General features: G+C 35.1%; 1 protein-coding gene across 1 annotated transcript in view; it reads right to left on the bottom strand.

Moving 5' to 3' along the window:
• LOC145662061 (uncharacterized) overlaps positions 1-12,268 on the bottom strand; it is a 43,613-nt gene that overhangs the window by 26,044 nt on the left and 5,301 nt on the right. The gene's annotated exons all lie outside the window — the stretch shown is intronic.

Here is a 12,268-nt window from a genome sequence, read left to right as displayed (position 1 = left end):
GCAAATCATCAATCATTCATTTATTTTAATCAAAATTCAAGCATTAAATTTAAATTTGCTTCATAATTTTCTCAATAGCTTTCTATGACGAAACCATACGGCATACAAACATTGTGTATGCCTAAGGTAATCTTGAAAAGTAACCAGTCAATCAAATAACAAATGTAGTTTCTTTTTTATCAACGTAAATAATAATGTAAAATACAAATGCAGCACATAACCTCTTCTGTGAATAACGTTGTAAATAGTGTATGCCATTGATGGAAATAGTTGAATGAGACAGGGGAAGTCCCTTGGAAAAGCAATTTGATTCGCGTTTTAACTAACTCCTGTTACAGCCAATATTTAGCCTATTTTAATCCGTAGTTTTGGGGATACCTTATAATAAGGCTAGAGTGCATTTTTTTTATCTCATTGTTCCTATCTTTGGAAGACATATAATTTGGTAATTTTTGTTATATTCTGCTGCTCAAGATGTTTGAATATTTTGCAACAACAAACAAACCTGATTACTATAGTTATGGATTACAAGTACTTAATGTCCCTTAAATGTCCAGTTTTCTTACAAGACTGAATTCTGGAGTCATCACATGCATGTACTCCATAGCTATAGATTTAGCTGTATTAGCGCTCTCCAGAATATACACACATTGATGACCGTAAAAATTCCAACCCCCAAAAATATGTGTGATTCTTCCCATAACTACACAGAAATTATCACAATATCACAACTGTACAACACCCAAACTTTAATAAATTATATTGAACTAAGTTTCTACACGTCTTTATAAGACGCAAAGAAACCAAATGTGAGAGATATTCCTGGGGAACAATTTGCCATGTTTGTTGTATGCAAAAACACAATACACTGTCTGCTGTAGAAGCTAACGAAAAGAAGGCCCTTAAATTATGTCCTACAGATTTTTCATGAGCGATGTTACCCGAAAATTTAGGCCAGGGAAGTTTCACACCCTTCGTTCCTCGGAAAAAGATCATACATTCCGAAATACATGTAGCAAGAATGAAATTTGCCATCCGGAGTTATCTGGAGGACGCATGTAGCCTCTAAAACTTTCCTGATAAGAATACTATTGCTTTAGGTCTCATGTAGCAGTGTAGTACTTCTTGAGGCATTGTACACTACGCATCAAAAAAATTGCGACAGTGCAGATAGGTCACACAATATACACCTTCTTATCCCGTAATCGTGTCAGATATCCCTCTCCTGCTTTCTTCTTTCCTATATTAAAATTAGCTAACAACATGAGCGCAATTCTTATTTCAAACTACACATGTATTAGTTTCGACAAGATGAAATAACAAAACCGAGACGAAACAAGATTCATAAGTTGATGCAGGGAGAAACTGAAACACACACAATGAAAAATTGAAACCAATGGATGTCTATTACACAGAGATTCAGAAATGGGGCAGAGAGAGAGAAAAGGAGAGAAGAAGAAAAAGAAAAGGGAGAACAGATAAAACTGTGGAATTCAAACGTAGTAAGAAAAGAATCTAATATTATGAAGTTCCGTTTCCAGAAATCCAACAGTAATATAGAATTAACGTTTGTTTTTACATAGTTTCTCAGAACTATTCGAATATATAGGCGATCCTTTAAATATTTATTATGTTACTTTCATAATGGATAGTATACTCAATTTCAAGTAGAACTGTAGATCTCCGAGACACATCTAGGATAATGTCAAAAGTTTAACATACATGCTTTGTTTCCGAGTGGTTCGATTGCCAAATTCCGTAAGGTTCATTGGACGTACTGTTCCAAAATACATTCTAATAAACCCAGTAGATAACGTTGTTCACATACTCCATTTCAGACTACTAATGCAAACTGAACAAAAAAGCAAAATAAATAAATAAATAAATAAATAAACAAAAAGAAAAGAGAAAGAGAGAAAGAAAGAGAAAATAGAAGAGTTCCATTTTACTGCTAAACTTCTATCAGAAATACCCTATATTAAAAGTTCAATGTCTATCGTAATGAAAAATTACAAATGTTGGAAAGAAAAAGTTTATGTTCCTCATAGATGTAGCATGTTTCAAAATTTAAACCTGAAACAAACGTTGAATTATAGGATGGGAACAAATTTTGTGTCGAACTAGTATAAATAAAATTTTGTTTTCAAATAACCAAAGAGGTTACCATTTTCTAGTTTTTCCGAAGATCTATCTGTTCCGAACATCCAGCATTCATTTCGTCTCTTCCGGATAGAACGTAATTTCAACAGATAAAATGAACACGTTAAGAGCTCAAACGGATCATCGTGTCAGTCGGATGATGTTGGTTAGGTTATAGACCATCGCTGGGTCGAGGTTTCAAATCCGTCCTGATCCGGTAATTTGACTGAGACTCGATAACGCAGAGGATAAAAAAGAGATTTTACTTATTCCCTTGCATTTAAACAGTATTTCTGTCAGAGATGACCAGGACGGGAAATGTTATCCCCAGAGCACGAAAAACACGACGCTGAAGTTAATAGTTAATTAGATTCTCCTAGAGATGCAAAAAAGCTGGCTTTTTTGAATAGATGGTTTTTTCACATAAAAAGCTTTTTTTGGAAAAAACGAGAATTTTGGAAATCTTCGCTTTTTTTCATTTTCATGATTTTTCCATCTAAATAGCTTTCTTATAGTATACTCTATAGTTAGATAAGATTTCCATGACCTAAATGTCATATTTCGCTCTGGAATTCACCAACAAGATGGATGGAGCACGTCTTACGAATTAAGCAAACATAAAGAATGTAGTATTTGAGGGCAATTTTAGAGGTCATTTAACTTTATTTTAACTATTGAGTTATCAACATTTTTCCTTCTCTGGATCATTTCAGTTTGTCATCCGTCTTTCATTTCTAAGAGCTTAGTAATCTAGCTTCTAGCGCAAAAGTTAAACTTTTGTTTTTCTATATATCCGTCAAACCGTACTTCCACATTTCTGTTATACTGTAGCTGTGCAATGATTTAGAAATAATTTTCCGGATACAACCTTGAATAATCCGGATACAACTTTTATACAAATAATCAGTAGCGGATTTAGAAAAGTACTTTGGGAGGGGTTTCTCTGATTATTTCGTTTTTTAAAAAATCCTTAATTTTTATTTGGGAGGAGCTTGAAGTTTATGAGTACAGGCATAACTAATATTTCGTTTTTTAAATATATTTAGCAGTAATCTTCCGGATACAACCTTGAAGATCATTTTACACTGAGAATCAGTGGTGGATTTAGAAAAGTATTTTGGGAAGGGGTTTTCCTTTTAATATTTAGCTTTTCTAAAAAGTCCTAATTTTTATTTGAGGGAAGCTTAAAGTTTGTGCGTAAAGGCATAATTAATAGATATTTCGTCCACCCAGTCATATTTGTTGTTCAGTTGTGTTTGGCTTAACTTTAGGTTACAAAAAAGTTCCTTATTCGCGCTTCCTACATTCGCCTTTTCACTATTCGCGGATTAAAAAATTCGACCCAATTCCTATATTCGCGGCTAAAGATTTCTGTATTCGCGGATGTAATCATTACGTACATACATAATAATAAAAAGGATTCCAATAGATATCCAACCCAATATCCTTTGTAAACGCCGTCAAATGGACTAATAAAATGTAAAATTGACCTTATTACAACTTTGCGTAAAGTATGTTGTTAAATGATATCGCCGCTGTATTGGTTCGGACTTTGACATAAGCCGCCTTCACCGCGATCGGTGTTTTTGCGAATGTAAACAAACAGAATGAAAGCAACCGTATTACTCAATGAATAAAGTATATTTTTAAATGCCGACACATTATTAGACGTTCCGTCCTTTGGTAAGAGCCGCTTTGCGTGTTTTATTGTTTCGTCTTTCCATTCGTTACAAAAATTGTGATCGAGTAACACGTCTCTACCACTGTCTTCCTAATTTTTACAATAATGTCAACTAAAAAAATGAGAAACGAGTTTTGACACGAAACAAATCTGTGTTACCGCTTAAAGTGAAAATAGAAATGCTTGATCGTTTACGCCTTGGAGAGTCGTTTGCATCCATATCACGTTCATTCAATGTCAACGAATCAACTGTACGATCGATAAAAAACCGAAGATAAAATAAGGTCGTCTGTAGCTTCAACTTCACTGTCAGTGAAAATTGTTTGTGATCCAGTAATAGAAAAAATGGAAGTGGGTCGTCATTATGGATCCAAGGCCGCAACCAAAAAAGGATGCCCCTGAGTGGTCCAATGGTCTGGCAGAAGGCAAAGCGTCTTTACGCTCAGTTTAAAGAACCTGATGGTAGTTGTATTGGTGAATGTACAGATGGAGGATTGGAAGGTTGGTTCATAAATTTAAGATGAGAGAATCATTGCATAACCTTAAAATCGTTGGATAAGCTGCATCTGCAGACATTGCTGCATCAGAACGATATCCAGAAGAATTTGCAAACTTAGTAGCTGATGGAGGATAGAAACCTGAGCAAGTATTTAATGCAGACGAAACTGTACTGTTTTGGAAGAGAATGCCAAACAAAACATTCATTTCTAAAAGTGAAAAGTCTGCTCCTGGATTTAAGGCAGCAAAGGATAGAGTTACACTGCTGCTATGTTCTAATGCATCTGGAGATTGTGTCATTAAACCACCGATGCTTTACAGATCGTTAAATCCTCGGGCTTTAAAAAAATCAAAATAAGGACGACCTGCCAATGTTTTAGCGTGCTAATAAGAAAGTGTGGGTTACAATCGCTATTTTTTTGTGACTGGTTCCGGAATTGTTTTGTTTCTGAAGTTGAAACTTATTTTAAAAAAATATACTTTAAAGCAGTTCTAGTTTTGGACAATGCACCAGGTCATCCTCGCAAACTTGAAACTATGCATCCAAATATAAAAGTGACATTCTTACCTCCCAACACGACGGCTTTGCTTCAATCTATGGACCAAGGAATAATCCAGGCCTTTAACCTCTATTACATTAGACGAACCTTCAAAATTGTATTGGATAATATGGAATGTAATCCTGATATGAATGTTATGGAATGCTGGAAGAAATTTGACATAGCAAAATGTATCGTAAACATAAAAGAATGATTGGAAGAACTGAAGCCATACACATTGAAGTCATGCTGGAAAAAACTGTGGCCTGCTCTGACTGCTGAAAATGACGAAGAATGTGTGCAAATTCAAACTTTGACTGCAAACGTAGCCGAAATTGCGAATGGAATAGGACGAGATGGGTTCGAACAGATAGAATCAAGTGACAATTAGGAATTGCTGAATCGCAAGATGAAGATTTGACTGAAATCGACTTGGAGGAAATGTTAAATTCACAGCCCATTGAAGAAGAGGCTTCAACAAGCCCTGGAAACGTGACATTTAATTTGAAAAATCTTAGTGAAGGTTTAAGAATGGCAAATTAGCTTTGTGATTTCTTTATGAAAATTGATCCGTCTATGAAACGAAGTCTTATTTTTAAGAGGCAAATTGCTATTGCCATTGCTGAATATCAGTCTGAATTGAAGGAGGTTTTAAAAACTGCCAAGCAAGAAAAAATTACAAAATTCTTCAAAACATTGCCTAAGCCTGAAGATAATATTTCATCAATATGGTCAAAAACTTCAATTACAGTAAATTGATTTTTTATATATGTGTATTTGTTTTTTTATTTTGTCACCCAGGAACGTATCTCTTATAATCCCATATAAATTACCATTCCGCATTCACGGTTTCTGTATTCGCGGCATATTTATGCAACATATACCCCGCGAATAAAGAGCTTTTACTGTATTCCGTAGTTTTTTTGGAGGTGGGGGTGGGAAAGGGGTTCCGTAAAGATATGAAAGGTGTGAGGTAATAACATGGTAACCACCAATGCTGAGTTATGCGGCACCAGATAGAGCAACGCATACCGCTTCGTTTGTTCCTTCATGTATATTCTTACGTGCAAAACCATCTTTCCGACTTTGAAAATGAATTGTGCACCAGAAAACTTTTAATTTCTTAAAATAGTAAAATTGTGGGTTACTATGTTCTTGCCTTATACCCTTCATCTGTTGAATTCCTCTTGTTAAAAATTCAGAAACCTTGAGGACTGGGTAAACCATGATGGTGGTTATACAAAAGTTGACTGTAGAATTTCAAGAATATACAGAACACCCAAAACAAAGTATTTCTCTTATGTTTTATTTTAATTTTATTTAGTTTCAAAAAGAAGGTATGGAATATTTTGAAGTAAAAATACTACATACAATATTGCTAGTTATTTGTGTATTTTTTAAAAGAAGTATTTATTTTCAGGATTGGCTGGTTTACACCAGCTGTTTTTTTTTAAAAAAATGGTTCAAACCAAAAAATAGAAATAATTAAAAATGTAAACCGTGTGAACTTCATGGTGATAAAAGCCGTCTCAGATCCGAATCTTATCTATGTTGATAGTTTGATAGAAATCGGTCTGGTGGCTCAAGAGATATTACGTTTTATTCATTTTTATATATCAACCCTCCTCCCCTCCACCTGCTCCTAAGTTTTACCGTTAAAATGAAATGACAAAAAAGCTTCCAGGGCCCGAACCTTATCAATGTTGAAAATTTGACCGAGATCGGTCGGGAGGTTCAAAAGCTTAGGAGTCACAAACATAGTTACTTTCAATATTATAATATAGTTATTATTATTATTATTATTATTATTATTATTATTATTATTATTATTATTATTATTATTATTATTATTATTATTATTTGCGTACTTTTGAACTTGCATGGCGAAATTACTTCAATATATGTTTTATTTCTCTATCTTTACCTCGATTGTACGTTTTTCCTTTATCAGTGGACACTAATTTCTCTCTAGGCCGTCGAATAAATCAATTTCGTTGTGCACTTTGGTGTAAATAACGTTACAGAAAGAAGCCGGTTCGTTCCAAAGATTAGGGCTAAAGTAAGTAATATTTAGCACGTAATTTCAGATAGCAAGATAATGTAGGGGTAACGTAATGGCGTTGTGGATAATAGTTATCGAACGTAGGTTCAAATCCTGTTTATGCCAAAGTTAATTCTTTTGCAAAGTGATTGTGAAGAATTGACTTATCATACTGAACAAGGAATTCATAAGAATGTGGAAGCAAACACTTGTATCATGATAGAGACCATTTACAAATGCTTGTCGGGAAAGGGCAAAGGAATTACCAGGACATTTCAAAGGCATCATTGATCTGCAGTATACACTTTTCATGTCATCGTTCTTAGAAATAAACACTACACCATTTGTTAAACAAACTTTGGCTAAAGCAATCGGTGGTGTAGTGGTAACGTGCAGGACTTCCTAATGGAAAATTTTCGTTCGATTCCCCATCTGGTAGTATGATTTTTTTCGCATAAAATAATGGCTGCAGAGATTTATTGTGATGGAGAACTTACAAGCCATCACTGGCGACAGTTGGAATAAACAGTATGTGCGTTCTATATCATACACTGTAATGATGTTTGTTTTATATTCATATTCGTCCCCCTTTCTCTCTTTCTTTTCGTTTCCCTATCCTGTCTTTGCATCTTTCATTTCTCCCACGCTCTCCCTCTCTCTCACACACACGCACTTCATGTTCCAAAGTTAAAACGGAGCAAGAGCCCGATATATCTAATCTGGAGAATCTAATTAACTATTAACTTGGGTGTCCTGTTTTTCGTAATTTGGGGATAACATCTCCAGTCCTGGTCATATCTGACAGAAATACTGTTTAAATGCAAGGGAATAAGTAAAATCTCTTTTTTATCCTCTGCGTTACCGAGTCTCAGTCGAATTACCGGGTCAGTATGTATTTGAATTTTCGACTCAGTGGTGATCTATAACCTAACCAACATCATCCGACTGACACGATGATCCGTTTGAGCTGAGCGTGTTCATTTTATCTGTTGAAATTACGTTCTATCCGGAAGAGACGAAATGAATGCTGGATGTTGGGAACAGATAGATCTTCGGAAAAAACTAGAAAATGCTAACCTCTTTGGTTATTTGAAAACAAAATTTTATTTATACTAGTTCGACACAAAATTTGTTCCCATCATATAATTCAATAATTGTTTCAGGTTGAAATTTGAAACATGCTACATCTATGAGGAACAAACTTTTCCTTTCCAACATTTGTGATTTTTCATTACGATAGACATTGAACTTTTAATATAGGGTATTTCTGATAGAAGTTTAGCAGTAAAATAGAACTCTTCTATTTTCTCTTCCTTTCTCTTTTCTTTTTGTTTCTTTTTAATTTTAATTTTTTTTCTTTTTTGTTCAGTTTGCATTAGTAGTCTGAAATGGAGGATATGAACAACGTTATCTACTGGGTTTATTAGAATGTATTTTGGAACAGTACGTCCAATGAACCTTACGGAATTTGGCAATCGAACCACGCGGAAACAAAGCATGTATGTTAAACTTTTGACATTATCCTAGATGTGTCTCGGAGATCTACAGTTCTACTTGAAATTGACTATACTATCCATTATGAAAGGGACATAATGAATGTTTAAAGCATCCTCTATATATTCGAATAGTTCTGAAAAAATATGTAAAAACAAACGTTATTTCTATATTACTGTTGGATTTCTGGAAACGGAACTTCATAATATTAGATTATTTTCTTACTACGTTTGAATTCCACAATTTTATCTGTTCTCCCTTTTCTTTTTCTTCTTCTCTCCTTTTCTCTCTCTCTCTCTGCCCCATTTCTGACATTTTGTCGAAACTAATACATGTGTAGTTTGAAGTAAGAATTGCGCTCATGTTGTTAGGTAATTTTAATATAGGAAAGAAAAAAGCAGGAGAGGGAGGAGGTCTCTTCACCTGACACGATTATGGGATAAGAAGGTGTATATTGTGTGGCCTAACTGCACTGCGTTAGCTGTCGCCATTTTGTTATGCGGAGTGTACAATATCTTCATTTTGTATTTTTCCTTGACCACTATTACCAATGTCTGCTTTATTGGTAAGCTAAGCGAAAATGGAGACTTCAGACTCGGTTACATTTACATTCTGTATTTCATTTCTGCTTGAAACACCAGGAAAGAATATATCTGAGCAGAAAGAAACTGTCTGTTAATATTATCTGCCTTCGACAACGTATTCCTTTGAATTCATGACTCCTCTTCTATCTTGTGACCTGCTGACTTTTGTTTTACCCCGTGAGAGAGCAAGAAGAAGTGAGAATTCAAAAGTTATCTTGTAAATGATAGCTTAGCTAAATTTCATATAGCTTTCTTAGAACTGAATAATTTCACGGTTTTTTCCCTTTGGTTGAAGTCGTATAATTTACTATTAACTCAGTCATTTGTTCTTGGAGCACAAAACTAAATAGCGCATCTGCGAAAGTTTTATTAGAAGCAACTATAAAATACTGGGTAACAAATCTTTAAAATGATTTGCTTCGTTTCATCAAAACTCAAAATCAAATTTAGTGATTGCTCACCAAATATAGCAATCATTCTAATTTTTATTTCATTGTAAGTCTAGTTCAAAAGTTCATCAGTCCTAGTGAGTGCTAGAAACCACGCTAAAGTCGTACCTCTTATCTTGTAAGGAAGAAAACGACGTTTTTCCCTGCGTTTAACTCATAAATCACACTGTAAGATCCGAAAAATTTTAAAATCTAAAAATATCGCACGCATATTTGCCATGAAAGGAAGCAGGTCGCACATTTCGATCAAATGAAGTAAGTCACGCCTGTGGTATCGAAACCCTTAATTTCTGATTACCACTCGCTCATAAAGTGAAAGATTGAACACAAAGCTAGAAATTCTTTTTTATGTCTGAACGTGTAAACGAACTGTAAGTTGTACTGAAAGAAATGGAAATTTAGTTATAATTTTAACGTCGATGTGATAAAGAAAAGTCACTGCCCAAGATTTCAAATAAATAACATTTTTTTTACAGATTTTCAGTCAAATATATATTACATGTCCTAAACTTATTATTGTTTTAATTATAATATTTAAATCACATCATTCGTCGTGCTGGATACAACATCCAGTGTTGCCAATTTGGGAGGAAAATCACTAAATCTATGGGATTCGACGTCCAGGATAGCAACAAAAAATATTTTTTCTGAGAAGCGGCTTTGTGGGTGATTTTTGAATGACAATTTTGCAATATACTTACAAAACTAGCTACTTTTGTACTGCGAATAACGTGCCCTTCTGGAATCAAGTACTATTAGCTCGAATCAGTTTAGATATATGTTTGTTTTCTTTTTTGTTTATTTGAATTACTACAAATGTTGACGAGGTGGACGGGGATACATAGGATTTATGTCCATACTGAACTTTTAATTGCTATTAGCTTTTGCCCCCTAACGGAGACCAACTCCAATCTTTACCGTCTTTTAGTTTGCAGAGCTTCCATTTAGAGACACAAATAATACATTACCGAAAACAAGCTGATTATCTGTAGAAGTGTGACTAAAATGAAGAGGATGTAAGATTATTTTCTTTGTATACTTTTACTTTTTTTCTGATTTTTTAAACTCGTTTGTAACTTCATTGAATTCGAATTGATCATAAAATTTAAAAAAAAATATTGTACTAAAAGTGAAAATGTTGAGTTACATATAATTTTTTGAATTGCGTTTTATACGTATAGATGTTTTTTGTAAAGTAGATAGGATTATGACTTGAATTAATCACAAATCTAATATCTCTCCGCGTGTATATATATATATATATTTGGTCTAGGAATTAATTCGTGCGGGTGGACAAGAGATGGCGCAACGAACGGAGCGTCCCACAGTTCCGTGTATCCACACATGTGTTGCAAACCCCTGTCATCGCGTATCGTTTGTAGTATAGGGCAGTGGATTAAAGCGTCAACAACACCAGTTTGTAGTTAAGTGAACATGGCGCAATTTGTGCCTGATAAAGTGTTTTTGCGGGGTGTCCTGCTGCATTACTTTAACATGCAGAAAAGTGCGACTGAAAGTCATCGTATTCTGGTGGAAGTGTATGGTGACCATGCTCTAGCTGAGCGAACGTGTCAGAAGTGGTTTGCACGGTTTAGAAGTGGTGATTTCGGCTTGGCAGACCAAGAGCGAGCTGGACAGCCAAAAAAATTTCAAGACGAAGAATTGACAGCATTGCTCGAGCAGGATTCGTGTCAAACGCAGGAACAACTTGCAGCAGCATTAGGCGTTGATCAAACAACAGTCTCCAAACGCTTGAAAGCCATGGGAATGATTCAAAAGATATCACATTGGGTTCCACATGAATTGAAAGACAGAGACGTTGAAAGACGAAAAACCATTTGCGAATTGCTGCTTCAACGACAGAGCAGAAAGGGGTTTCTGCATCGAATTATTACGGGTGATGAGAAGTGGATCCATTACGAGAACCCTAAACAAAAAAAGGCCTGGGTGAAACCAGGTGAACCAGGTCCATCACAACCAAAACGAGATATTCACTGTGCAAAGGTTATGCTGTGCATATGGTGGGATATGAAAGGTGTGGTGTATTATGAGCTGCTGCAACCGGGTGAAACTATGAATGGAGAACGTTATCGACGACAATTAATGCGTTTGAAGCAAGCTCTGGCCAGAACACGACCAGAATGGGAGAACAGACATGATAAACTTATTGTTCAACATGATAACGCTCGCCCACATGTCGCAAAACCGATGAAAACCTATTTAGAAAATGTCGGATGGGAAGTTTTACCCCACCCGCCGTATTCACCAGACGTTGCTCCTTCGGACTACTACTTGTTCGATTGCATGAACAACGATTTGATTGGACAGCGGTTTACTTCTTCAGAAGATATCGAAACATGGGTCTCTGACTGGATCGCTTCCAAGGATGAGGACTTCTTTCGCCACGGAATCCGTACATTGCCTGACAGATGGGCGAAAGTGGTGGCTAGCGATGGACAATATTTTTCTTAAGGTATTTATGTATTTTGTGTTTGTACTACAGCTTCAATGTGTGCGTACCAACCGCACGAATTAATTCCTAGACCAAATATATATATATATATATATATATATATATATATATATATATATATATATATATATATATATATATATACAGAGAGAGAGAGAGAGAAAGACTGAATTCCACGAATAATAATTTTTAGCGACTTTTTGTGTCAACTTGTTGGCAACAGTGATAATATCTTCACAATATCAGCGTCTATCAACAGTGATGATTCTAGTTTCTACCCAAGAGGACTTAAAGTACACGGGAGCGAAAAATAGTACTATGAATATGCTGGTCATGCATAATGAGTATTAACTTACCACTTAGATATAAT

This window comes from Thermobia domestica, chromosome 10 (genome assembly GCF_964235325.1).
Source record: "Thermobia domestica chromosome 10, izTheDome1.hap1.1, whole genome shotgun sequence".
In the NCBI taxonomy this organism is placed as follows: Eukaryota; Metazoa; Arthropoda; class Insecta; order Zygentoma; family Lepismatidae; genus Thermobia; species Thermobia domestica.
Note: the sequence above shows the minus strand (reverse complement) of the source record. Positions and strands in the feature narration are given on the sequence as shown.